This window comes from Macrobrachium nipponense, chromosome 47, assembly GCF_015104395.2.
Source record: "Macrobrachium nipponense isolate FS-2020 chromosome 47, ASM1510439v2, whole genome shotgun sequence".
In the NCBI taxonomy this organism is placed as follows: domain Eukaryota; kingdom Metazoa; phylum Arthropoda; class Malacostraca; order Decapoda; family Palaemonidae; genus Macrobrachium; species Macrobrachium nipponense.
This window is the reverse complement of record NC_087222.1, coordinates 11,271,806-11,299,305: the sequence shown is the minus strand read 5'-3', so window position 1 is coordinate 11,299,305 and position 27,500 is coordinate 11,271,806. Positions and strand designations below refer to the sequence as shown.

At 43.9% G+C, this 27,500-nt stretch overlaps 1 long non-coding RNA gene across 1 annotated transcript in view; it reads left to right on the top strand.

Annotated features, from left to right (window-relative positions):
- Positions 1–262: 262 nt before the first annotated feature.
- LOC135204708 (uncharacterized) overlaps positions 263–27,500 on the top strand; it is a 191,013-nt gene continuing 163,775 nt past the window's right edge. Inside the window, exons 1-2 of the long non-coding RNA XR_010312306.1 lie at positions 263–766; positions 25,954–26,089. This is a non-coding gene — a long non-coding RNA (uncharacterized LOC135204708). The remainder of the gene's footprint in view (positions 767–25,953; positions 26,090–27,500) is intronic.

Below are 27,500 nucleotides of genomic sequence, written 5' to 3'. Positions count from 1 at the left end.
ATATATACATAGATAGATACATAATACAGACATATATATATCTATCTAGTATATATATATATATATATTATTATTATATATGTCTCTATCTTCTATAATATATTTTATATATATTAATAGATATATATATGTAGGGTGAGATATATAATTAAATAAATTATCTATATTTTTTATTATTTCTCCAATGATTACATCTAAATTTTCCCTTTTTATCAATTAGGTTTGAATCAAAACATCAAATTCAACAGGAACCACGAACGAGAAGTCCTGAGGAGACGACGCCCACAACGTAAACAAACCGCCATAACCTGAATTCATTATTTGCCTTAATAATTACCATTAAATTTTCCAGTTCATTAGTAAATTATCTAAATTTTTAGTTATATTCCCACGATTGCTTACAATTGTCCACCAATTAACTTATTAGAATGAATGAAAACAAGCCAAACCACTTCTAAACCAGAATCGCAAACATAAACACTGTCAAATAGAAGACACCCAAAATGTCAACAAACTGACGCCATTGACTGCCTCAGTAGCTTTCTGCCTAAATTCTATTCAAAGGTCTTTTATCTTCTGTAATAATTGCCGTCCTAGTCATCGAGGCAATTCATAATTAAGCGTAGTAGTTGATAAATTTCAAATATAACTGATAAATAGTGTAATAGTGTGGGTGTAAAAGGACCGTGAGAGTCAGGAATGAAGTGTGCAAGTGGTGTCTTGGGCGTAGCCCTAGAGTGTCATTCAATCAATCTATCATAAGTAAGTAAGTATGAGATGGACGACCTTTGCTTCGGTGAGTTATAGAAGTTTATAGGTTGTATCACTAACTTATAGAGTCATGTTAGTACTCTTAGGTTACCTTAAAGACCTTAGCCATCTATGGGGTCTTAACCTAAGACTGTCTAAATGAAATGAATTACTGTGTTTTATGACAATATCTCAAAGATTCTCTCAAAGGCTAATGTTAAGGTTAGGCTATACCTAAGTTTCTGTAGGATCTCATTACTGTAGGCTACAGGATGCCTGTATCTTGTATCCTGGCCTACTTTATGCTGAGAGTGTCTGGTTCAGTGATACTGTATGATTTATTAATAATTTCACGGAATGTTTAGGTACGGTAATTTAATCTATAACCCTATAGCCTAGGCTAGGCTATAACCCTATGTCCTAGTTTACTTTTTCAATTGGTTAAAAGACGAGAGTGGAGGAGGATTTATGCTACAAAATGACTGGTGTAAATTGTGCTTTTCACCAGTTTTTTGTCGTTTCAATTTACAGGTATTTTCCAAAAAAACCATCGATTGTTGGAAAAATGGCATCTCGAATGTAGCCTAACCTACACGGGTGATCAGTACCGTCCTTACTTAGGGGGAAACACTGTAGTGGAGCCATCGTCATCGCATGGGTCAGCCTTATTCACTCCATATTTAATTGGTGAAACAAGATTACAATTACATCTTTAAGCATACCATTCAAAAGATTGAAGTTTTGTCAACATAATGTGATATATGAAAGTGCCATACAAATTTGAATAAGCACATGAAGTCTTCGTAAAATATGTTTACAAGGCAGTTTTGAAATCCAATATGGCGGCAACCGCATGACGTGCCGTTCGTAACCACAGCCAAGCCACCATCTTTCCCAGCCTACTCAGCACTCATTTGAACAATGTTAGCATATATATGTAACGTTTATTGATCTTACTCAAGATTGCAGTTGTAATCATCACAATAAAACAACATTTTGTTGCCTATATTAGTGAAAGTATGAAACTTCTTATTCCCAGTGCTTATTTGATTGTAATTATTCACATTTTGTTCTTAATTCACTCCAAATTGCACTTGGACTACGTTGCTGTCCTTGGTTCCTAAGCGCTCACTCCACAAACATAGTTACGGGCAGCACACGAGTACACGATTTATGAGGTGCAAAGCTTTATTCCCTTAATTGTTTACTTTACTCAGTATTTAGTTTAACTTTACTTTGTTACTTCAAAATGCTTTTTAATTCATATTTATTATCTAGTGAAGCTTCGAATACGCCGATGCATTTACAAATGTTTCCATGAATTCTAGTTGTCATAGTAATGCAATAATGATAAAATTGCTCTAATATGTATATATACTACAAATAGATATGCTAATGTCATTTATTTCCCCAGTTTTGTGTAAGTCTTATACGCAGTTTGGAGGGTAAACACATACCAATTGGCAACACTGATAAACAATTGAAGAGCGCGAAGAACGCCTTCTGTACAGTTCACAAGCAAAACTGTTGATAATTGAGTCAGGAATCTAGTTACTTTTTCAACAACGAATATCTTCAAATTAATAATCGTGAATATGTAAAAATATTTATGCAATTCTTGACCTTCTACTGCTGTTTAACTATTTATTTAAATAATTATCTAGTGTACGCTTCTTCTTCTACCAAAAATCGTAGTTTCCTTAAAAAAAGTAGTGGTTGGAAGTCTTTGTTTACGATTTTTGTGAAGAAAGTACCCCAGCATCTATGGGTACAAGTGGTGTGCGGATTTAGCACATGAAATGGGAAATTTATTGACACATGTGACTCCTCAACCATCGAGATGGTGTCAATCTTCTAAATATTCCGAAAGCGTCATGGAGGTAATGTGCACTGTGTATGGCCAGACTTTTCATTACCCTCTGTTTAATCTTAAAATATGGCCTTAATTTCTAACTTTGGAGAAAATACTTACTTCAAAAGGAGAGTAGAGGTATCGAGCTCCTCCTCTCACCACCAAGAGCTCATGACTGATGACCATCTCTGGTGTCAGGACGTGTTAAAGTACTTTTTTGGAGGGTGGCTTGAAACGCGGTAGTCAGTGGTTTGGCTAGTCCAGTCAGTTGTTTACCCTATATGGTAGCCTAGCCTACACTACACAGTATACTCTATACACATGTGGTAACATTAACAAGAGTTTGCTTAGCATATACTATGGTATATTGTATACATATACAGTAGCCCAGTCTACAGTATACTATATACTGCAAGTACAGTAAAGTAATTATTAATATCAGCTAATTCTGGAGGTTCATTACATTCTGATCATATGATGATTCAGTATAAAAAGAAATTAAATATGAAAAGAGAATCTGATCATATGATGATTCAGCATAAAAAGAAATTGAACACGAAAAGCAAATCAGATTCGGTACGACAGTGTCATAATTGAACAGTATAAGGCTGCTGATGGCTACATATAATTATAAAATGCAAATGTAAGGCATATGCATCTTTTACTTGAATCTTTTTAAAAGATATATATTACTTCACTGTATCCAATAATATTGTATGTATTCTCATAGTACTGTATTATAAAATAATAACATAGTGGTCATTGTTTTGGTTTGAAAATCAGCTGATGGCGAATGAGTTTATTTCGCCGTACTTAACTCAATTCTGAGTGAATTTTTTCTTGTTTCTAGTTAGCATAAATGAATATCTAGATACTTTATTATATGGAACAAGGCAATTTTTTTGTTATACGACGTGTTTTTAAGTCGAAGTAAGGGTTGAATACGTCTCGTTGTGAACTAAATTATTTTTTTGTAATAAATTGTGTTGGGGCATGTTTATTCTGTAAAAAATTTCGTTCACTTTTTTCACTTGATTTCATTGTGATAAAAACGGTTGAGTTACCTTTATCTTTTAATTGGATGTTGATAAACAACAGTGAAATGTGTTTTTTCATGCCAGGTAGTAAGTTTACGGTAGTTTGTTCCGACACGTAATACAAACCCTCGGTCCTTTAACATAAGGAATGTACTTACGGCGTAGCTGGAATTACGGCCGTTGAAACTTGAACAGTAACTACTGTGGGGCAGGCTAGCCTGCCCGGATGTAAACACTCCACTTTGCTTTCGGCCATCTTCCGATGAATATGTGTGTTTGTGAGCTCCAGCTGACTGGTCGTTGATCTTTTTTCCCAGTGGGATCCTTTTGGTTTATTATTTTTATTTAAAATTATGCATATACGGTGTTTGATATTAATACTAAACAAAGGTTTGTCCTTGGTTTTTCAATTAATATACGAACCCACTTTTTGTGATAGCCTTTGTAACCGCCCCTCTACTTGTGTTAAGAGTCGGCGGCTAAGGTATGCCAACATATTATTTACATTTTTTCACCCTTTAACACTGGCTCAGACCTGCATGAGGACGAGATATGTATTTATCGTGAGGATGAGACATGTATTTAACGTAAGTGATATTGCTCCTGTAACGGGACATGTATTCATCCAGAAATTACGCTTACACTTGGGAATTATCGAGGGAACTTCAAAGATTTGTCCGTGTTTTGTTGTTATGGTAATTTCTCTTCACCTTCTTCCTTTCACTTACTATCGGAAGAAGGTAGAAGGATGGGTGTGCGGTGTTGATGTTGGGGGATCTCCTCTCACTTCGGAGGGCGGTGCCCTTGGATGCGTGAGGAATATCCTCATTACTTTAAATTTTTTTTCCTTATTTTATAGACTAGTGGTGATTGTGTTTTCAGCAGTATTGGTTGGATGCTCTTCGTATTGGTTATCCTAACCTTGGAATTGTACCTATGACTCGTAGCATGTTGCGTACCGATCCTCGAGTGTGTGTACTGATCCCCTGCTGATAATCATATTCATTAACACTACTACCCGGGAGTTATGTCACTGGATGAAGCTGTCGCGCTGCCCTGTGAGGTTTATCTACTCCTGATGGTAGAAGTCTGGCAGAAGTAGGAACCGAAGAGGAAGAGAGCTCGCCAAGTGTCGTCATCCTCCTCTTCGAGATCATCATATCTTCATGCCTCCTCCCCTTCAACTTTTAAGGCTTTGCCGTAAAAGAGAAGGTGGTCTCCCCACCTTAGAAGTCTCGTCACGGGACTTCTAAGGGTCTCTCTCGCTCTGGTGAGACAGGTGGGTCTTCCGCTGGGCCTCCCGTTCCTTCGGGAACGGGGCCCGTCTCTCCTTCCTCGGGGAGGAAGCAGATGGGGACCATGGAGGTACCGGCCACTGCTGGTATCTCCTCTCCCGGTTCCGAAGGTTCCACCTCGAGACCCGGAACTGTCTCGGCCGCCCGCTTGCTAGCGTTACCGAGTATATGGTCACCTATAGGTGACCGTGCAGCCAGGGTCCAGACTGCTGAGTATGCTCACCGTGTCAGGACCCAGGCACAGAGCGGAAGATGGTAGGAGTCGCTCGGTGACTCTTGCCAGACCGGCGATCGCTTTTGCAGCGATCTTCCGGTGCCCAGGGTTGACGTGACGTTCCCGCGGGTCCATGCACTCAGAAACCGGTGGAGGCGGGCCATCCAGCCCTCTTTTAATTAATCCTTTTCTTTCAGAGAGGTTTTGGCCTTAACGAGGACTTGGAAGAGCCGGAGGACGGTATCGGCTGTCGCCTGTCAGGTGCACGCTCACCCCACCCAGACGATGGTCGCATTCACGCGACCAACCAGTCTCGGGGGTGGCAGACGCTTCACCTGCCAGGTAAGAGTTCCGTAGCCCTCCTCGAGGAAGCGTTCTCTCCACTGCTACTCCCGCAGGTCCCTCCGGACAGGTGCAGTTGGGCCGTGTTGCTTCGGCAACTGCCCCAACTCCGTCCTGGATGGAGGACCTGTCGGTTGTCCTGAGGAAACTGGCGAAGAGCAAGTCCAAGAAGAAGAGGATGGTGTCGCCATCGTCTTCTGCCGCCTCTTTCCCTTCGACTTCCAAGGCCCCCCAGCCGAAGAAGAAGAAGGTAGCCTCCTCCCCCCCTAAGAGGTCTCGCTCAGAGACCTCTAATGGTCTGTCCCACTCCAGTGGGACAGTTGGGGCTTCTGCTGGTCCTCCTGTTCCTTCGGAAACGTGGCCCGTCTCTCCTTCCGCAAGGAAGATGATGACGGGGACTGGAGGGGTACCGGCTAACACCGGTACCTCCTCTCCTGGCGCCAGAGGTTCTGCCTCGGCACCAGGGACCATCTTGGCCGCTCATTCGTGAGAGGTACCGAGTGTACGGTCGACCGCGGGTGACTGTGCAGCCAGGGTCCAGGCAGCCGAGCCTGCTTGCCACCAGGACCCAGGCACAGAGTGGAAGACTGGTGGCAGTCGCTCAGGCGACTCCCACCAGGCCAGCGATTGCTCTCGCGGCGATCTGCCGGTTCCCAGGGTTGATGTGACGTTCCCACCAGACCGTTCACGTAGCGAGGCTGGGAAGAGGCTCCCTCCCTGGCCACCGGGTCCAGCCTCGCCTGGACCTGGTTCAACCTTGCCTGGGCCAGCCTTGCCTGGACCTGGTTCGACCTCCCCTGAACCTGGTTCAGCCTCGCCTGGACTTGGTCCAGCCTCACCTGGGCGCATCGAGAGGACGGTGCTCGCTCTCACTGTGTTAGTGGACACTACCAATCACCCGACCGTCGCTCCCACCAGGACCGGACGGCTCGCATGACTGGCAGCAGCTCCCCTTACGCACTAGTCGATGATACCATCCTCGGTCCAGCGCTTCTCTGGAAGGAGACCGCTGGTCCAGACCTGCAGCTCAACCGCCAGCGTAGTTGGTGATCGCTGCAGTCCTCCCAGCCTACCGGTTCTGCTGGTAGGCAGGGGAGGAGCGCTCGTAGCAGCTCTCCTGAAGAGACTGACGCTCCGTCCTTGGTCCAGCGTTTCTCCACAAGAAGACCGCTGGTCCAGACAGGCAGCTCGATCGTCACCGTGGGTTGGTGATTGCCTAGTTCTCCCAGCCTACCAGTTCTGCTGTTAGGCAGGGGAGGAGCTCTCGTAGCAGCTCCCCTGATGCAAGAGACTGACGCTCCGTTCATTGGTTCAGCGTTTCTCCACAAGAAGACTGCTGGTCCAGACCTGCAGCTCGATCGCCACCGTGGGTTGGTGATCACCTGCAGTCCTCTCAGCCTACTGGTTCTGCTAGTAGGCAGGGTAGGAGCATCAGGTCTCCCTCACCTGTCCCTTCAATATCCTCAGGCTACACCGGGAGGAACGAGGCGAACAGGAGTGACTGTGATGAATGCACTTTTTACGGTCTGGCCACGAGCCTTGTTTGGTCTTGGGACCAACAGATCCTCGCTTAAGCAGTTGGAGGAGATCGTGGGGGCTGGCGAGGACGAATGACGCTTCCCAGACTCTTTGAGTGACCATCACCGCCGTTCACGTGATGGTCCCAGTGGACCACGCACGCAGAGACCGGGGTGGGCTCCCCCTTCGGTCTTCTTGAGAGGTTTCGACCTCAACGAGGACTGGGACGCGTTGGAGGACGGTATCGGCTCTCTCCTGTCAGGTGCTTGTTCAGCCCCACCCAGATGACGGTCACGGTGGTGGCAGACGTTTAGTCTACAGTACGAGTTTGTAACCCTCCTCAGGAAAATGTTTTCTCCAGACGGTAACGTTTTCCTAGACTCTGAGCGGCCAACACCGCATGGTGATGGCTGCCCGTACTCCCTTTTCCGACTGCTAGTTCCGCTGGGAAGGCGAGCGAGTATCCAATCTTCCTCCCCAATTCCCTCTCTCCCTATGGCTGCGACAGGAAGGGAAGGGATCCTGCAGAGCATTCTCCGTAGGATTCCACATCGTGGACTGTGTTCCTGGAGGGACCTTCGGGCCCTACCGGACGTAAGTCCCCGTTGTTGAGGAAGGATCTTGCCCTATCCTCGATTTCTACGGGAATTGGGAGGACCACCACCCGATGATCGTCTGACGAATTCGGTGGGGGTTTCGCCGAGCGCTTAGAATTCTTCGGAGTTTCTAGCTATCTCCGAGTGTTCTGGTCTTCTACGATCTGCAAACACTTGGGCGAAACCACGGTCCAGAGTGGGGGAGACGAGAATCCCAGATAATTGTTACTACGATAATCGGGAATCTCGCCGAATGCTCGAATTCCTGGAATTTCTAGTGTTCGAGAGAATTACTGCTGCTGAAGGAAGAATATCTCAGGTGGGGCTAAGCCTGGATGGACCTGACGGTCTGTCGCCTCAGTAGGCGGCCAACCCCAGGATAGAGAAGAACGGGTGGGAACATCCAGTTCGGCTTGAACTATCGTCTTCAGTATCCTGTTATCACCACAGAAGTCTTCCTTCAGGAAAACTTCTTCGCTCTCTTCCCAGTGGGAGTATATTTTGACTAATCAAAAAATGCGCAGTATCACGCTATCAGTGTCTCCTTGGTCATATCCGAATATGCCAAGGAGACAAGAAACGATGTTGTGCAGATTGAGGATTGGACATACAAGACTCACACATGGGTTCTTGATGTCTTGTTGTTACGGCCTCTGAGAGAGGTCCGCTTCAGGTTTGATATGAAATAAATAAAAAAAAAAATATTTCAACACCAACAGTTGAAACTGGGGATACAAATATAGAAAGAAACACTAACACAACAAAGGTTTATTTACAAGCTTACTAACAAAGATAAATGCAGAATGGTATCTCCTATTTACATAAAAAAAAAATAGAATCTTACACTGCATGAACTGGGGGAACAGTGAGGTAATTCAAATACTTGCTGCTTAGTTTAGCGACTCGAAGCGATGGCTTCACAAAAGGAGAACAGCGATTGCAGACGTCCTCTTGACTCCATATTGCAGAAAATAAAGTCTACGCTTGATACTTGAAATGCAGGAACTCTCCAAAACCTCTAGCAGGACATTTTCTTCTCAGAAATCTGCTCAACATCGAGATAACTCGGTCATCCACTCCTGGAGACGACTAGACCAGAACTCAACCAACTCTTGAACAACTTTTCTTCTGATCCTTCGTCGGTCCCTTTTTCTCTTATCTCTCTCAGATGATCTCTGCAGCTGCTGATCTCTCACCGATAATCTGATCTGTGGCTCTTACTGAGGATATCTCTCTGTGACTAACTGGTGATCTCTCTCTGTTTTCTCCTACTTCGTCCATCGTATTTGTGCGGCACTCTGGGAGCGGAGCCTACGGCGAACGTCACAGGCTCCCGAGATTACTAGAACTTCTTAGAAGACTCTTGACGGAATATTGCATCATATTTCACTGCGTTTCTCCCGACACTTGGGCGCCTGTAGCGCTCCACAACACACCCAGCAATTCCAGTACAACCACGAGAACAGGCGCCTCCAACACGGGCGCGAAAGCCTCCTTGCTGCCGTACTTCTCGAAAATGCGGTTTCCTTTCCTTTATCTTTCTTTGCTATGAAGCAATTACCATCACACGCCCCCGCAAGAAAAAAATGAAATCAACTGATTTTTTTTTTTTCTAAAGAGAAACAAGAATTAAACAGCGGGGAAACAATTCTGCATAAAGCTTTAATCCAGTCAAACATGCACGCTTCTCCACTCACACAATCACTCGTGCGAAAACAGAAAACGGTTATTAGGCTACTCATTCTGAGAAACTCTAGAGAGGCTATCTGCTATAACTTTATCCTTCTCTCTTACTTTTTCCGTTTTCTGAACTCTGCTCAAAACTTTGAAAGACTAAGACACCTCTTGCGTCTTTCTCAAAACTATTCTCTCTTTCTGGGACACAATTACCAAGGGCACGGGCGGCGGCCAAGGTACAGGGCGTTCTTTATAATTCTGAAGCAAGTTTACATTCACTGACTTTGCTCTACTCTTACCCACATTAGTTCTATGATATATATTTCCCCTCTCCTCTAACACTGAAAAAGGACCTTCGAACTTATAAGGTAAAAAGGGACTTTCTCTCGAGACTAGTACTAAAACTTTGTCTCTTACACACAAACTTCGCTTGTTTGCTCTAAGATCAAGTTTCTCTTTAGTTTCCCCTTGATTTCCTTTCGCGCTTCTGTTCTTCTTCGCTAGTTACCAAACATCTCTTAAATTGTTTTTATAATACTCAAGATTAGTTAAGTAATCTTCTCTACCCTTACTTCTAGGCAAAGGTCCGAACATATTTATAAATACATTCTCAAAAGATTTGCCTACTGAAGGAATATTACACAACTGAACTGTGGGAGTTACTTGAATTGGTTTCCCGGCAATTTGATATTCATGACAGCTTAAAACATACTTCTTCACGTCACTTCTCATTTTAGGCCAAAAGTACGCCCTACTAATAGACCTGAAAGTTTTATTCACTCCCAAATGTCCTTGCTCATCATGTGCTAACTTCAAAACTAGCTCACGAAGCTTCCTAAGAACTACTAATTGTTCTGTGATTCCCCCTTCACTACCTGACTTAGGACAAACATGACACAAAACTTCACCCTTTACACAAAAAGTTTCCTTACACACATCATCGAGATCATCATCCAGCTCACACTAAAAAATTTGAGTTAGTGTCTCATCCTCTCTCTGCAACTTGACTAGCTCATCCTTATCCAAAATGTTAGAACCTAATAATTCATCACCGTAACTAGGACTAGACACCGGTATATTTACTACGTTACTTTCGACAGCTACACCTTCCGTTTTGCTATCACTGTCAACATCGATAGAGTCCGGTCTCTCAGCCACACTCATGCCAAGATCAACCTCGCTACCTATATCACACTCGTTCGAATCCACGAACTCACTCACGTTCGAATCCACGAACTCACTCTTGTTCGAATCCATGAACTCACTCTCGTTCGAATCCACGAACTTATTCACGTTCGAATCCACGAACTTACACTCATTTGAATCCATGAACAAATTATGACCGCAGTGCATATCTGTATCTAAACCCAACCTAGTTACTACCATTTCAGGCACTGGAAAATCCCTCACAACAGGATTCACATTCTTGGATAAAGCTAAGTCATTACCGACAATAATGTCAACGCCTTCGACGGGCAAACTGTCCACAACTGCAAGTTTCACTTCTCCTGACACTACCTGACTTTCTAAATTCAACTTCAACAAAGGACAAAGAACACAAGTGTTAGGAAATCCACCTAACATGACTTTCTCTTCCATATTGATTTCTGCCCTGTTTGGCACACACTCTCTCCTAATCAGTGAGACAGCAGCTCCTGTGTCTCGAAGCAAGACTACTTCTCTCAAATCTACTCCTCCAAGAGAGGAAACTACGCCTTCTGACAGAAATTCACCAAAAATTTTCCTAGTTTCTCTCATCACATCATTCCTACTTGATGAAAGGTTAACTAGAGATACTGGTTTCTTACCGTCCTTCCTTTCTACTGCACAATTCCTCGCTAAATGCCCTTTCCCATTACATTGGATGCCACTTTACCCTTACAAACCTTAGACGTATGACCAGGTTTTCCGCATGTATAACAGGAATAGTCACTTTTACTCCCATTGCTATTACTAGGACTGAAACCTTTACTGCTTTGTACTCTACCAGACAAAGGATCATTTCGTTTCTTACTAGAACTCAAATTATGAGTTAGACTATATTCATCAGCTATCCTAGTTGCTCCTGCAAAAGATACTTCTCGCCTATCCTCTATATAAAGTTTGATCTCAGGGGATACGTTATCTTTGAAGTTTTGTAACAACACTAAGTTCTTCAAACTATCAAAATCCTCAACATTAGCAGAAGTTAACCAATCAAAAAACAGCCTTTCTAACTTCTTACCGTATTCTACATACGTAATATTTTCATCCTTTCTCAAATTTCTAAATTTTTTACGGTATGCCTCCTATACTAGCTTATACACGCTAAGAACAGTTTCTTTCACAATATTGTAATTATCACATTCCTCCTTAGACTTGCAACTATACACTGTAAGCGCCCTACCACTCAAAACTGACTGCAAATATAAAGTCCACATTTCTTTAGGAGAACCTACTCGTTCCATTAACTTCTCAAAACACATGAAATATTTTGTTACATCTTCCTCATCAAACTTTGGTACTAATTTTAGCACTGCACTCATACCTAAAATATCAGCTTCGTTTTCGTTCTCGCCTGTTTGACTGTTAAGAGTACTTTCCCTTAACCGAACAATTTCCAACTCATGCATACGTTCTTTCTCTCTCTCTTCCTGCTGCATTACCAACATTTCTCTCTCTTGCTGCATTTTCATTGCTTCTCTCTCTTTCTCTTGCTGCATTTTCATTGCTTCTCTCTCTTTCTCTTGCTGCATTTTCATTACTTCTCTCTCAGCCGCTCTTTCCTCTCTCTCAGCCACTCTTTCATCTCTCTCATACTTTTCTCTTTTTTTCTTTTCAACATACTCACGGAGATCATTCCCCTCTAGACCTAGGAGCTTGCCTGACTCAATAAACTCTTTCACCATCTCACTCATTCTGGCTCTTTCTATATTTTCCGTTTCAATCTGTTATGGTGTCGAAATATCCTGGCCAAAGGTCGCCACAATGGTATGGCCTCTGAGAGAGGTCCGCTTCAGGTTCGATATGAAATAAATAAAAAAAAAAATATTTCAACACCAACAGTTGAAACTGGGGATACGAATATTGAAAGAAACACTAACACAATGTGGCGGGATGCACTAAAGCAACCCCCACACCCTTGATTCCCCTTACAGACAATAGTCTCCTCACAACACAACTTTCTACTTACGTTATCTGTAACCAGACTCTTAGATAGAAGGATATTTAAACCAATCAAAAACCTTAACATTATATTCCCTAACTTACTTAACACTTAACCAATAACAAAAATAAACCCACAACCTAACACAAACGACCCGACTAAGATTATATGATATATTGGCCTTATAGGCGAATAGTGCCTGCAGCACTCCACACTAGTGGCACTTGAGTCACAGTACCGTGACCAACGGTACTTTTAGGTCAATCAATTTGATCCACAGTCAATCTCTCAATCCAAATTCGTTCCAGTCGTCAACTTCAGGAATATCAATCCTCCAACGATTCCACTATCAATTCCAAGGTCCAGCCATAGTCGTCGTCATCAATATCAGTCTTAATCCTTAGTCACAATCTTCCACAATCAAGGGTCGTTCCGGGTCGTCAACAATATCAATCTTACAATCCTCCAAGAACAATCTAATCCGTAATCCAATTCCACGCAATAGTCTGCAATCCAATATAATACTGGGAGATATGAGGACAATTCCCTATCTACAGCCTATGTGGGAAGATGTAGATAGAGGAAGGTTTAGGAGGAACTGCAGTCTGGAAAGAAACATCAATCATCACTATCAATCAAAGCTAACTAACTAAATAAACAAACAATTATAACCCAATCCTATCACTCACATCCACACTAAAAAACAAAAGTACTTACTGTCAAAATCAAGACAGATAATCCAAAAAAAAAAATATAAATAGTCCAGGCAGCCGGAAACACATTCACCTCTTCTGCAGCCAGAATAAAAAAAAGCACTCACTTGAAACACTCACTATCGTACTAAACCATAAAAACAAACAAAAATAAACAACTACCTCAATTACACTCACAGTTGTTTCTATCACAAACTACCGTTCCACCAACCACCGCTTTCTCTCTCTCTCTCTCTCTCTCTCTCTCTCTCTCTCTCTCTCTCTCTCTCTCTCTCTCTCTCTCTCACTAACTGAAGAATTTGGCAACAAGAAAATTCAATCTTCCACAACAACAAAGGTTTATTTACAAGCTTACTAACAAAGATAAATGCAGAATGGTATCTCCTATTTACATAAAAAAAAATAGAATCTTACACTGCATGAACTGGGGGAACAGTGAGGTAATTCAAATACTTGCTGCTTAGTTTAGCGACTCGAAGCGATGGCTTCACACAAGGAGAGCGGCGATTGCAGACGTCCTCTTGACTCCGTATTGCAGAAAATAAAGTCTACGCTTGATACTTGAAAGGCAGGAACTCTCCAAAACCTCTAGCAGGACATTTTCTTCTCTGAAATCTGCTCAACGTCTAGATAGCTCGGTTGTCCACTCCTGAAGACGACTAGACCAGAACCCAACCAACTCTTGAGCAACTTTTCTTCTGATCCTTCGTCGGTCCCTTTTTATCTTATCTCTCTCGGATGATCTCTGCAGCTGCTGATCTCTCACCGATAATCTGATCTGTGGCTCTTACTGAGGATGTCTCTCTGTGACTAACTGGTGATCTCTCTCTGCTTTCTCCTACTTCATCCGTCGTATTTATATGGCACTCTGGGGGCGGAGCCTACGGCGAACATCACAGGCTCCCGAGATTACTAGAACTTCTTAGAAGACTCTTGACGGAATATTGCATCATATTTCGCTGCGTTTCTCCTGACACTTAGGCGCGTGTAGCGCTCCACAACACGCCCCACGATTCCAGTACAACCGCGAGAACAGGCGCCTCCAGCACGGGCGCGAAAGCCTCCTTGCTGCCGAACTTCTCGAAAATGCGTTTTCCTTTCCTTTATCTTTCTTTGCTATGAAGCAATTACCATCACACTCCTGAAAATCCTCCGTTTTGCAAGAACTGTACTATGCCCTTGACTGTGAAACATTTGCTGATTGAATGTCCCAGATTCGGGAATTTGAGACATAGGTTCCTGTCTTGGGGTCGTGACAGAGTAGGTAATTTTAACCCAGTGACAATTCTTGGAAAGGATTGTAATATAGAGCAGTTATATATCTATATGAGGGAGGCGGGCCTCCTCAACCAAATTTAAATTATACATAGATTGTCTATGTAAGGACTTATATATATGAACAAAATTTTTATATAAAATATTTATAGATATTTTTATATGAGATTTATCAAAAATTTAATTTTTTCTATTTAATTTATTTCGGTGTCAATTACCCAGATGTAGTGATGCCAGATATAATACACAATCAATCAATCAATCTCTTCATTAGAGAATGAAGTGTGCCAGCTTCCAGTCCTTATTCTTGTTCCTCGAATGGAAGAGAATTTAGGATGGAGGTCTATGTACAGGAACCTATAAATATACTACGTATATTGCCCTCGCGACATGCTTCTGTTATCAGTTGAATTGTCCAAGGTGTAGGCACATACCGTAGTTAACTCTACGGGTTGTGACCGAGACGAATAGTATCTTCTTAATTGAACTGCAACTCGGGACTGCCCTGCAAACCTCCCAGGAGTTACCAGTTTCGATTTTGAGATACTTATGGTATTGTTACAACAACAACACCTCAGCGTTTGCATTCACTGAAATCCGTTTCGATTAAATTCAAATGCTCGAGCGTATTTTTTTTCCGCTCGATAGTTCTAGCCGAACGCATTCCTTCTTGGAATGGATTACCTGACAACTCAGGATGATGAGTGAGCGAGAGCTAGCGGTTTATGGGCTGCCTGCCGCAGCCCAGTACCAGCTGGCTCTCCGAGATAGTACGGTCAGATTTTGTCTCTCTCCTCTGTAATGATTGACTACCGAACTGAATCTCTGCCTGGCAATCACAGACTTAGGGGTCTTGTTGGCTGGAAGTCTCGCATACATGGATGACCATCTCTACTGCATCACCTTTGACATTGTGAGAATTTTCAGGCAGAGATATCTCACTAGACTCGCTATCATCTTTCTGTTTACTGCACGGTAACAGAAGTCTGTAGCCTAGTCTCCCGCTGCATCGCACCTGCCGCTGCGATGACGTGGAATGATTTCTTCAGACATCTGAGTTTGTCTTTTAAATATATCTCGTATTTGTAGGTGTGCAATTGTTCATTGTTCATCCCGAATTGTAGATGTATAACGGAAGACATCACCTGTTCCCCGCCCTGCCAGCTCTACTTCCAAGTATATAGATGTCCTCCCTGGATAAGCTTGGAAGAAGAAGATGATTCAGCCCCATGAGAAGCAGTTCTTCAGGCAGTACAATCCCTGTGTTTTCATTACTGAAAAGCGCTCAGCTTTCATTGCAACTCCGACTTCTCACCGTACAGCAATGAAGTAGCGGTTTAGCATTTTCAGTCCTCTGTAAATAACAGGGATTAAGACGTCTTCGCGGGTTGGTATCATTGGCGGGACTTTCCTACATTCAGAATCTTGTGAGTTAACTTCTCTCGATTCGGCTGTGAAGACGTAGGTCTGCATTCACCTATCACCTTTGTCTTCAACGGCACATAGTATTGTTTCTCCTTAGTTGAGATTCAACTACTATGAGAACTTCTGTCTTGCCATCAGGGACCTCGGTCTCTAGAAGGCAATTGACTTTCGTCTGTTGGGCACATGCCTTGAGAGAATCATCATCTTGCCTTCCAGCATCGGTGGCAACAGATAGACGATTTGTATGGTCTCTCGGCATAACCCTTCAAAAGGCGAGGGTCACATGACTACGCCTCGGATGCATGGACAGCTCGCCTCACACAACCAAACGCAGTCAGTCGGCAGCTGTCGAAGCGTCCAAGACCGTCACGATCTAAACTGTGGACTATGTATCGGTTGATCCAGATCAGTTATTATTTCGTCCTACTGGCGTGTTCCGGTACCCATAACTATCGACACCCACCATGGAATGTTGGTGTCTTTATCCACTGCAGAGACGAGACGGATAGACCACTGGACGGGTACTGGACATCACTCCGAAGAATATGTCGGACAGGAAGATAGATAGGTCATTGCGACCATATCCTTCTTTCCCTTCGGGACTGCCCACAGGTCCTTGGAACCTCATTTCCCTGGACCAGTGGTGGATGCTTGCAAGATGTGTTTGCTTACCCAGCTCCTTCAAGAGGACAAGTTGCATCTCGTCCATTGTGTGCAGTTGTAGAGGTAAGAAGGATGCGAGAGTGACTGGCTCTCCCCCTTCCATGCCTTGTCTCTCCATTCCTCGTCCTTCGGGTTGAGGATAGGGACTCGAACTCACACTGGCTATACATAAGCATCTTTTTATGTTTCTTATCAGAATCATAGAAGCAATCCCGCTCCTTCCTCTAGCAAGGGGAGGAAGGAGACTGACAATAATGAAACCCTTCCCAGAACTTTGCATTAACGTCTCCGACGCCAATATTCTTCACAGCCCTTTTTTGGATGAGTCACGATCCCCTCACTCATTTCAAAAAGGCCCAGAAGTTTGACTCTTGATCATTCAGCTCCTATACTCCGATCAAGTTGTCAGAGGCAACAGGGCATACCCTCTTCGCTCTTACAACCAGGAGGAGTAGCCTAGGTGCGCAGAACTTCAGTCAGTTCTAGAGGCTCACTCAGATTCCTCCCACCAATCAGTGAGTCTTCCTTATGTTAAAGGACCAAGGGTTTGTATTACGTGTCAGAATAAATCACAATTTGTCGTAAATTGTATTTTTCCTAACTATACAAACCTGAGGTCCTTTAACAAATATGCCCACCTCATGCCACCCCTCAATCTGAACCTGGGCTGAAAGGCAAAGTGGAGTGTTTACATCCAGGCAGGCTTGGTCAAGTTTCAACGGCCGTAATTCCAGCTACGCCGTAAGTACATTCCTTATGTTAAAGGACCTCAGGTTTGTATAGTTGGGAAAAATACAATTTACGACAAATTGTGATTTTATCCTTATTGCCAATGCACGATAATAGTCATTAGCAGCTTGAACATTGTTTTCTCAGCTTCAGCTACAACTTGCAGTTTAATTTAAAAGTATATTACCTTGCCAATTGTTTCTCCCTAATGAATAAAGTTATTACATAGAAATATATCAGTCCTATTCTACATAAATCATTTATAACATAACTACGGTGATTGTTTACTATCATACGATGGTTGAAATACAAGTAAAACAGATGTTGTTATCCGATTCAGTTGTACTTAGCAATGAAGTAGTTTCTCGCTCGGTTTTTCATGGCTGTGCACTTTTAGGCAACGAGTATAACATTAAAACTACTTTTATTATTCTCTTATACTTTTTTAACATTTAACTAGAAGATGGGAAAAAGATATGGAGGTAAAGAAGTCAAGCTAATGTAATTTAGAATTTTTTTTCTAAATACTATTGTCATATTAGAATTAATCAGACTTTATGATGGGGTTATTGTAAGCTGAATTATCGTATCTTGAACTACCTGTACAGATGAGCTTTCCAATTGTTCCTACATGATATACAAACCCTCGGGCCATTATATTAAGAATTACTTTCAGCATAGGCTGGAATATGTCCATTAAATTCTTGAACAAGGTGGTCAGGTAGTAACTACTGTCTGGTAGGCAGGTAGTCCCACCTGCCCAGATGTAAACAATCCACTTAGCTTTTGGCCGTCTTTCAATAAAGATGTATGTTTGTGAGCTCTTGATGACTAGCCGTTAATCACAGTTTTCCAAGTGGGGTCTTTCTTTTGTTATGTTGAAGAATATATTTATATACTGTGTTTGCTATTAATGATTAATTGACTTTGATAATTAATATACAAACCCACTTTTGTTCCTACACAATATACAAAGCCCCGGTCCTGTACATAAGGAATTACTTTTAGTGTAGGCTAGAACACACCCGTTAAATTCTTGAACAAGGTGGTTAGGCAGTAACTACCATCTGGTAGGCCCTCCTGCCCGGATGTAAACACTCCAGTTTGCTTCCGGCTGTCCTCTGATGAAGATGTATTTTTGTGAGTTCTTGCTGACTAGCCGTTAATTATGATTTTCCCGATGGGATCTTTATTTGTTCTTACTTGTAATACAAACTCTCGGTCCTTTACAGTAGGAATTACTTTCATTGTAGTAGGCTGGAAATCGGGCGTAGAAGAATAACAACAAGGTAGTTAGGCAGTAATTGCTTGTCCGATAGTTGGGAGAAGTCCCGCCCACTTGGACGGAAACATTCTACTTTCCTTTCAGCTGCCTTGGTGATCAGACGCCCTTTCGCTCTCTACCCATTGTTATCGTATGAAGTTATCAGTACTTTGTGAGATCTATCTTATTTGCTTTTGTTTGTGGTTGTGTGCTTTGTTTTGTGTTCATTTTTTGCAACATGCAAACCCAGGAGTCACATAACCTGAATCGCCCCCATTCTCTCAACGTATTTGTCCTGGGGTTTGTGGGGGGGGGGGGGGGGGGGGGGGGGGGTGGGGGGGGGGGGGGGGGGGCCAGGAATTATAGTAGCTTCTGCTCCAAAATTGAAGTGAACCTTCTCGCCCTTTGTGTGGAGTGCCGAGGGCGTGAGTGTTCAGCTAATAATCCATGTGATACTTGTGTCTCTTGGTTGGCAGAGCAGTGGGGAAGGTATGAGGGGAGGAAATGATCTTAGGGGAAGTCTTCCAAGGCTTCGTCGGAGGGTTACACACCTTCGATGACTCTGTTGGTAACTAATCCTTCGTCTTCTTCCCACCTCGTAAGCTTCCTCGTCTTGCTTTTTCTCCTTTGGGGGAAAATGTCTCCCTCTGCTTCTTTATTTGATTCGTCAAGTGTAGAAGAGTGGGGGAGGCACGCCAACTTGGAGTTGCACTCAGCGGCTTCTGCTCGCTCCGGCATGGATGTTTCCTCCTTGGGGCTAGTAGGACCTCCTCTTACTAACCTGACTTTTGCTCTCTCAGGTGTGGCTGCCTCCGCAGGAATTTGTAGCAGGCTGGCTGAAGGTGGGGTTGCCTGGTGTCCCTTCTCTCCAGGGACTCATGCACCTCCTCATCTGGTATACACCCAGCATGTGACCACCGTAACATCTTTGGTGGTTGTATCATCCGTGCCAGTGACTTATGATCGTCCCCAGAGAGCATGTCCTCTAGACCTTCCACCTGTCTCCATGCTTGTGACTGCTGTTTTATCAGTCCCTAATCATGTGAGAGCTGCTGTGGTTTAGGCATCCTCTGTCCCAGCTGCCTCTGGAGCCTACTGCTTTGGCAGATGCTTCAGTGGTACCTTGAACGGGGGATCTGACTGCTACGCTGAGGAAGCTGATGAAGAAGTCCAAGCAGAAGCATTAGGTGTCGTCGTCTTCCTCGTTGTCTGCCGTCCCCCTCCACTTCATTTTCTGAGGCTCCCTTGCTGAGGAAGAAGAAGGTTGTCTCTCCCCGCTCACCCCCAAGAATTCTTGATCTGGGACTAAATTTTAAGGGTCTGTCTTGCCGTTCTGGTGAGACAGGTGGACCTCGAACTTCTACTTCCATTCCTAGAGGTTCTGCCTGGTTCTGCCTCTAGGGCTAGTACCATCTCGGCTTCTTGTTTGCCAGTTTCCCCAAGTGCACACAAATCTTAACGATGAGTGTGCAGCCAGAGTCGGTAATGCTGAGTCCGCTCGCCTTCACGAGTCAGGCATGGTGTGGAGGGAAGTGATGAGTCGCTCACATGACTCATGCCTTGCTGATGATCGCATGCGACAGCAATTGCTCATCTCTCAGGGCATACATGATGGTTTTGCGAAATTGTGCAGGAGGCGAGACTAGTAGGAGGTCCCCATTCAGTCCTCTCAAGAGTTCTGACCTCTTTTGAGGACTGGGGACACGTGTGAGGAAGGTATTTGTTCTCGTCATGTGGGTGGACCCTATTCCTCTCCCAATCCTCGGTCATGGTCCAGGTGTGCATAGCTTTTCTCCTGATGTGTGTGTCGTTCCGGTCCTCATGGAGCGTTTCTCCATAGGGAGTGCTCTCTTCTAGACATACAACTCGATCACCACTGCAGGTTGGTGATTGATCTCGGCCTGCTCTGTCTGTTAGTTCTGCTAGCAGGGTGAGTGGAAGCATCCAATCTTCCTCACCTATCCCTTCAACTTCCTCAGGATACACCGGGAGGGGTGAGGCAACCAGGGGAAATCCTGGGAAGTATTCTCCCCAGGGTTCGGCCACGAGTTTATATTCCCGGCATGCTCTCAGGACCAGAGAGGTTGTACACTCAAGTGCTTCAGGAAGGTCATAGGGGGCTCTTCCTTCTGAAGGAAGGGGATCGAGGGAGGGACACATCCAGAATGGACTTTACGGTCCTTCCCCGCAAGATGCAGACACTCCTGAGATTTGAGGATATTTGGAGAGGTCATCACACTGATTCATCGGCACAGTGACCTAGGTTAAGGATCCACGGTAGCTTTCTCTGACCGCCCTTCACAGTTGGAGTCATTCTGGAGTTCTAAGAAGGAACGCAAGGCTTCAGTAGGCTTACCATGGTCCTTCTTGTCTGAAGGTATGTTGGACCAAGTGAACAAACTTGACTCAGGGCAAGAGAATTCACTTAGGCCCAACAGATCGGACAAGCTGCTTCCCCCTGCTTTACCTCAACAAAGGCGTTTCTATACGCCCTCGGAAAACCCTTTTCTGACTAAACAGGTGGACCCGGAGCTAGTTCGTCTGACTCCCGGCTTGCCGCTGCAGCACCCTGTTGCCAAGAACCTCTGGTTCACGCAGCAAGAGGCAGTGGCCTTGGAAGCTACCACTATGGGAGCTTTCCAGACGGTCCTCCTTGGCTGGATACTGTGGTCCCTCACAGTATCCAAAGTTGCTTCTTCTGCAGGACCAGTAGTTCCTGGAGAAGATTCAGCTTTCGGGAGACTTTGCCAGTCTGGAGGTAGGGCTATAACCTACAGATGGCAAACCTGTAGGCCAACCTGGTGGTTAGGAGGAGGAACACTGTCCTGAATCCTGTGCCCAGGTCTACAGGGTCAGAGTTGGTATTGGCGTTAAGGAACGGCCTGTTACTGGATACCACCTTTCTCTTCCCTAAAGAGATGGTGGATGCTGCGGTGGACAAGCGAAGGGCTGAAGACAACAATTAACTTGTCCACCAGGCAGTTGCTAAGACTTCAGGGCTGTTTCATGCAACTGCAGCTAGGCCTTCGACCCAAGCTAGGTCTTCCTCCACCTCCAAGAAGACTCCTCCTTTGAAGGGGGCGCAAGGAAAGACCCACGTTCTTTCACATCAAAGGCCTCCTCTCTCTTGCAGGAAGGGAGGTAAGTGAAAGAAGAGAGGGAAAACACTATTGGTTCAGTCATCCCCCTCAGCCTGGCAAGCCTTGGGCAACATGGCAGCACTATGGAGCCCGAGACCTGGGTAGTAGATGTCCTTTGGAGGGATATCCTCATCCTCTCAACCTTCGAGTCAAGACCCCCCCCTCACTCAAAGCTCTGGTCTGTCTGCAGACTTATATCCCCTGGTTTGGGGTTGCCAGGTCTGGCACTGGGGGATGAGGAAGAGGTTGCAAGTCGATGCCGGGCGAGGGAGCTTTGGAGGTCATACGAGATCCATCACCAGGGTTCTACAGCCGAGTCTTCCTGGTGGAGAAGGCTACACGGGGCTGGAGACCAGTGATAGATCTCTCTCCTTTGAAGCGATTTGTTCGCAAGACTCAGTTCACGATGGAGATAACACGTTCACTGCTCGCCCCGTTTCAGGAAAAGAACCGACTTCATGCTTTTGGTTGGGGATCTGGAAGTACCTTTGCCCTTATCCTAGAGGTGCAGCGGTCCAGAGTCAGGGCACTTTGTTCGGACTCTCGACTACCCGTCATTGTGTTCAAAAGAGTGTTTCACCTTGACATCAGCTTGAACCCATTCAGTTTGGGATACGTATGTTGAGATATCTCAATGACTGGTTAGTCCTGGCGAGCTCACTCTCGCAGTTGCTACAGGACAGGGATCGTCTCCTCGACTTTTGTCATGTTCTTGGGAACGTGATAAATTTTTGAGAAGTCAGATCTCGTTCCCAACGCAGAGGGTAAAGTATCCGGGCATGTGTTACTGATTAATACAATAGCAGCACAAAGTCTTCCCTGCAGACTCGGGGATCAGGAATGCAGCTCAACGGTTTCTATCCCAGCAGGAGCAGCCAGCTCAGCTTTGGCCAGTTGTGATTGGTCATCTGTCGTCACTGGAGAAGTTAGTCTCTCACGGGCGTCTTCACCTTCGGTATCTTCAATGGAGACTAAAGGAGTGTTAGTCCACAGGGCTTGAGATCCTCAATATTTTCCCATTCTTCTAATGGAGGATTTGAGGAAGGATTTAGCCCGGTGACTAGATGACAGGAACTTCTTAATAGGAGCGGAGTTGCACACTCACCCTCCAGACATGCTTCTGTTCTCAGATGCATTGATCGAAGGTAAGGGCGCACACCTGGAGGAGTTGCAGACTGCAGTAGTGTTGGATTAACACAACAGGCACCTTCACATCAACATTCTAGAACTCAAACCCTCCAAGAATTTCAGGATTGAGTGATGGGACACTGTGGTGTTGATGAACAACAACAACAACAACAAGCAGTGGGGCTCAGTGTCCTTCCCCCTGCATCAGTTGACAATGTAGGTGCAAGAGTTGGCTACAGCTCGGTAGAGCTGTCGGGCAGATACATTCCAGGCAAGAGGAATGTAGTGGCAGACAAGCTCAGCCGCCAGAATCAGGTGGTAGATACAGAATGGTCCCTCCACACTGACTTGGCAGAAAGGTTGTTCAACCCATGGGGCATCCAGTAGTAGACTTGTTCACCACCTGACACAAAGGAAACTTCTGGTTTCTTCTCCGTAGTGCTGGACCCATGGGCAACTGCAGAGGACACTTTCCAACATGCGTGGGACAATTTTGACACTTATGCCTTTCTCCCATTCTGCCTGATTTGGAAGGTGATCAGCTCTAAGAATCTTTAGATGATTCTGGTGGATCCCAAATGGCCCTGATCTGTTGGCTTTTCTCTCTGAGGCATCTCTTGCGAGCAAGAGGCTTTTCATGCCAAACATCAAGAGAGATGGCAGGATACCTCAGACAGTCCTCTGCAGCAATGTACCAGGGAAAGTGGGCCATCTTCTGTGGTTGGTGTCTCCACTCAGAGCCACTCTTCAACAAATTGCGGATTTCCTAGTCTGTCTTTCTTCGCCAAGAGAAGCTCCTCTCTGTCTTTAGTTAAAAGCTATAGTCCTGCCTTGGCCCTAGTCCCGAAACTGCGATGAGTAGATATTTCTACTACCATGGAGATCTCTCTCCTTATGAGGAGCTTCGAGCCTCTAGGAGAGTAGTCAGACAGGCATCTGATCCTCAAGACCATCTTTTTGCAAAGAGAGTAGGTGAGCTTCATGGTCTCTCTTATGATGTTAAACACTCGAGGGGATGGGGAGCTGTTATGCTTAATTTCGTCTTTGATTTTGTAGCGAAGACTCAGAATCCATCTGTCCCTTTATGATCCCCTCCCTAGAGAACTTCTGTGGTAATGAATCAGACGAGATGTTACTTTGTCCCGTTACAGTGTTACAGCGCTATCTGAAGAGAACTCGGCACCTCCGGCCTGCGTGTCGAAACCTCTTTGTTAGCACTGGGGAGACCAAGAAAAAGTGTCCAAGAACACTATTTCTTTTTGGCTTCGTGAGGTGATCAGGAAAGAGCACACTGGATTGGGTGGCTGATGCAGGTAAGCTATATTATAGAGCTCCATTCTATACCCTTTCATTAGGATATAGAAGCTTTTATCTGTTCCTTCCCTAACAAGTGGGGAAGAGGACCTTGGCATAAGACAAACCCAATATTTGTATATTTGTCTCTTTGCTTTTGACTATAAGATTCTTGTTTGCATTTCATAAGAGGCTACACTTGTCTCCCTCTTATGAATTGGTCCAGAGGTCTAGCCATTGGTCACGCAGTTCCCATTCTCTGATCAATTGGACAGAGGCCAGGTTCCCCTCCCCCCCTCGCTCTTACAAGCAGGATGGGAACCTTGGTTGGGCGAACACCAGTCTGTTCACATGACTCTATCAGATTCCTCCCTCCAACCATTGAGTCCTTGAGTCTTCCTTATGTAAAGGACGAGGGTTTGTATAACATGTAGGAACAAATCACAGTTTTTGAAAGTAAATTGTATTTTTTCCTAACTATACAAACCTGAGGTCCTTTATATTTATACCCACCTCATGTCACCCCTAAATCTGTTCCTGGCCTAAAGCAAAGTGGAATGTTTACGACCAGTTGGGTGGGACTCCTGGCTATCAGACAAGCAGTTACTGCCTAACTACCATATTCTTCTACAGCTGATTTCCAGCCTACACTGAAAGTTAATTCCTTATGTAAAGGACCTCAGGTTTGTATAGTTAGGAAAAATACAATTTACTTAAAAAAAATTTGGGGTTTTCTGGTCTGGTCCCCAGAGTTCAGCCTATGTCCACTCCATTATCCCTTGGTTGGCTGTATCTGATTACTGGCACTACCATGTGTTTTATGGCTTTTATCATATTTCTGGTGTTGAGTTTTAACTTGAGTATCGCCTTGAGTCTCTGCATATATTCTTTCCTGATCATGTCCTTCATCTCTTGGTGTTTTATATCCCCTCCTTCCATTATTCCCAGGTATTTGTATCCCGTCTCATCTGTGTTTGATGTTGTTCCCATCTGGTAGCTTTATCCCTTCAGTCCTTGTTACTTTGCCCTTTTGTATGTTGACTAAGGCACATTTTTCTATTATTATTATTATATTATTATTAGTTATTATTATTATTATTATTATTATTATTAGTTAGTTATTATTATCATATTATTATTATTATTATTATTATTATTATTATTATTATTATTATTATTCTTATTATTATTATATTATTATTATTACCATATTTTGTTTTGGTAATTCTTTAACTCTGAATTTCAGTCATAGAATTTGCCTGAAAGTAACACATTACCTATCTTCATTTTCAGCAGCACCCATTATTATACATAGCGAGGATTGTGAGGTTTGTGAAAATGGTTTATGAAACCCTATTATATTATTATACAAACCTTTAATATAACATGAAGAATGTACAATAATTAGAATATCAGGGTAACATAGGGAACCCCATAAAGAAATTTACATGAATCATACTAAATAGTCTCTTTTCTTTACTTGATTTATTGGTAATATTGATGATTTGCAGGTTAGTATATACTGTGTCAATATTTTATGCATTTTATAGACTTACAAAAATATCATTTGATGCCAAATTGACCTTAAAATTAGAGAATCATAGGCTAACTTAACCAATATTAGTGTTTTGATTCCAAAATTAGCCTAGGCAGACATGAACTTGGTCTATCTTAGACATTAGATAATATTTGCCAGAATCAAGACTCGAACATGACAAGGGGTATGGGCCTGAAATTAATGGATTTTCTGATGGAAAAAAGGCTGTAGCTGCTTGCTTTAGCCTCCATGACATTGTATATTGTTTGTTACTGAGGAAAACATTAATATACCTGTGTACCAATGTAACCCCAGTGCACTTCCTATGTATTTATAATGATCAGTTTCTTTATCTTGCAGATAATTTGTGAAGCACCAAATGCAGACTTGGTGAGAGGACCTTGGAAATTAAAGTTACAGTCCATAATTGTCGAAAAGGAACTGTTTTTTCATCTTGTTGGAAACTTGTTAAGACTGTTGTGCATTTTATTTTTCTGTAAGTATTTAGAAGATTATTTGTACATTTATGAGTAATGTTATTCATTTATGGTTTCAAGTTTAACTCGTGAGGTTAAGAATGTTTTCCAGCTGTTTAGGCTTAGCTCTCTTGGCATCAGAATTGAAAAAACAAAATCATTTGTTCCTACGAGGGTATGAACCTTTGTCTGTTATATGAGAGGACAGGCAGTCCCCAACTTATGACAGAGATTCCGTTCCTAATGGTTTGTTTGTTTTTGGTCTTTGCATTAGGATATTACTTACAGTGTGAGCTGGTAATGGCTCTTTCTAACATAACAAGACACTGTATTAGCTACTAACGGTAGGGATGTGGGAACCCTGGCCACCAGTTGGTACAAACTCACTTCACTTTCAGCTGTCGTCGGGTGTAAACGTCTCCTCTGCCTGAATGGCCATTTGACTTACCATATTTTCTATTTTTGTTGTGAATATTTGATATAATGCAAACCCATGACTTATCTGAGCCAAGGGAGGGAAAGCTGTGTGACATGAGGTGTTGCCTTGGCAACGAGAGACCTTGCATCGCTTCCTCTCCTACCTTGAGATAGATCTTCAGAGTGCGGAAAATGTGTGTAGTGAATCTAGCCCTTGTTCCAAGTGTTGTGTTTGGCCATCAGAACAAAGGGTTCAGTTTGCTTGGGAAAGGAAGAGAGAGAGAGAGAGAAGAGGGTTTCTCTGGCATCTTCAAATTGCAACACACCTCCAGTGATGCCAAGTTTTCTCTCTGATTACTTCCTGCCCTCAGCCAAACGGTGTCCTGTTGTTGCCACTCCTAAGGGAGCTGTCTCACCTTCACCGTCTCCTATTCCCTTGTTGGTAGAGAGCTGGTGTGGTGGTCTATGACCCAGTACGACTTTGAGGGGGAAAACCCTCCTCAGGGTGAAGAGGGAGTGCTCCTTTTAACCTGACTTGTCTTGCAGGTGTGGTGGAGCCTGAGGAGGTTGGGGTGTTGTGTCTCTCCCTAGGCCCCCAGTGGGAACCTTCCTTGGAGGGCTTGATCTCTCACACAGCATTGGTTCCTATGATCCTGCAATCTGTAGTGTGCCTCTGACTTCTTCCCTTGGGGAATGTTATTCTCCACTCCCTTTGAAAAGAGAAAAAGTCGCAGTGACTTCATCTTCGTGCGCCTACACCTCCTCCCCTTCTTTCAGTGGAATCAAGGGGAGGAAGAAGCTGTTTTTCCCAGCTGTATGAATGCCCATAGGGCTTGTAATGCTCATCTGTCCTCCATGGAAAAGGTTAAGGGATCTCTCGTTTGCTCTCCTGATGTGTCTACAGGAATGGGAAGCATTGCACAGGGTTCCACAGGCCCCTGTGTCACTGGTACTGGTCCCTGGAAGTCACCTTCCCTGGCTGGAAAAGTTCCTTCTACTGCTTCACTGGATTCC